Here is a 2,095-nt window from a genome sequence, read left to right on the forward strand (position 1 = left end):
GGCAAGTCACGGTACTACCGTTGCATGCCAATTTCCATCATTCTCCTGCCTTACCTTGATCTTTTTGTTGTGTTTGTTGGCTTATGCTCGTTCTTTCTGGTTGTTTCGCGTTGTTCTTGTGTTTGGCTCCAGGTGATGACCGTTCCGAGCAGCAAGGTCGCCGTATCAACCCCGGGCGTGCCACATCAAAACGGTACCGCACCTCAGAGCCTGTCGGTGGTTCCTCGAGCACCCAACCGCCTCCAGCAAGTACTTCTGCAAGTGTTCCTCCACCTCCTCAGCAATCGAAGCGAGCCGCCAACAAGCCAAAAGGGAAGACTGTGACTGAGATGACCAACAAGGAGTTTTGGGAGAAGCGTCGCCGCAACCCCTATGCGGTGGACCAGGAACCCACTTTGGTCAACCGCCCGTTCTAGAACCGTTTTCAATTTGCCATCTACTTTGATGTGATCAAGGCCAAGAAGAATCTTTTTGTTGATGTTCGCTCCATTGACACTGATGCTATGGAGAAGGATCCGGAGTACTTTGGCGAAGCTCTTCAAATGTGCACTCAGCTAAACATTCTTAGGATCATGCAATTCAATAAGGATTTCGATGCGGATTTGGTGGCTCAATTCTATGCCACCGTCCACCTTGGGACGGATGTCGACAGGACTCTGACATGGATGACCAATGGAAAGCTGCTTTCTGTCAAGTGGAAGGCTTTCATGGAGTTACTTGATGTGGTGGATACCGGGCTTGAGACTCCTGTCGGTTTCCGTCCTCACTGCAATGCTACATCCACCCACAAGCAAGCCCTTTGGCCCTACTGCACTGTGAAGGTTCACCCAGTCACTGAGAAGAAGACCTATGAGCTGTCTCCGTATCTGGACATTCTTCATCGCATATTCCGTGAGACTCTCTTCCCTCGGATCGGGAATCTGGATATGGTCCACTCTTACCTCGTGGACATGCTCCTTTTCTGTCAGCATGAGAAGGAAGCAAGCATTGGAGAGAGCCTAGATATCTCTCATGTCATGTGGTCTAAACTTCTATCTACCGTGTCTGAGCGCAAGTGTCCTATCTATGGTCCATTCATCATGAGGCTCATTGAGAGGGCTTGGGCACAGACTTATCCCAGAGTGCTGCTAGAGACTGGAGACTTGGTGTCTCATGATATCAAGCGTCTGAGGAAGAAGGACAACTGGACAGTGCCTCACACAAGGGGTCCATCTGCTACTGCTGCCACAGGGGGTCCGTCTGCTGATGCTGCTGCTGATGCTGCCATGGGGACCGAGGGTGAGGCTGCTACTGATGATCATGAGGAGAACTTTGGCCCCTCTAGTGCAGAACCGTCATGGGCACAGAAGCTTAAGCGCAAGATGAAGAAGCTTTTCTGCATGGAGTCTCATGGTCAGTACATGACTCATGTGGCGGAGAAGCATGCCAGGACGCGCCACAAGGAGCTCATGCGTCAGATGGGAGCAACTGTTGTCAGTGGGTCTGAGGGTCAGATCACTGAAGAGGAGGACTGGATTCATCAGAATTGCCACTGGACCGACTCTGATGCCGAGCAGTTTTCGACCCACGATGAAGATGCAGAGATGTGATGTTCGAGACCTTCCCCTCCCATCACCTGGAGTCGTAGTGTCACTCTTTGCCCTTTTTGGTGTCTCACTGCCAAAGGGGGAGAGAGAGTAGGGATTTGCTTCTTGTGTCGTGCTTTGAGTCATCTTGTGTTTTCTTATGTGTTCCTTCTTTGGTTTGGTTTGGTGTGAGACCTAAGTCCTAGTCATATGGTGTAAGACATATGCTCCCTATCGCTACCTTATTACTTATGTCACTTCAGAGTACTGTAGTTTATATTGAGATGCATGCTTGTCCTGTTTATTCTCTTCTCTCATATATCTTCTGCTTAGTGTTGTTGGACTATAAAATATAGGGGGGTGTTGATCCGAATGTGTGTGTCATGCCTTCTCTTGGTGCACACATTTTGGGGGAGCCCGTCTATATTTTGTAGTTCTTAGTTTTATTCGTTTTAATTCTTTTCCTTGCGCAAATCCCTTGTTGTCATCAATCCACCAAAAAGGGGGAGATTGTTACGGCATATCTCTCT

This window comes from Triticum aestivum, chromosome 6A, assembly GCF_018294505.1.
Source record: "Triticum aestivum cultivar Chinese Spring chromosome 6A, IWGSC CS RefSeq v2.1, whole genome shotgun sequence".
In the NCBI taxonomy this organism is placed as follows: Eukaryota; Viridiplantae; Streptophyta; class Magnoliopsida; order Poales; family Poaceae; genus Triticum; species Triticum aestivum.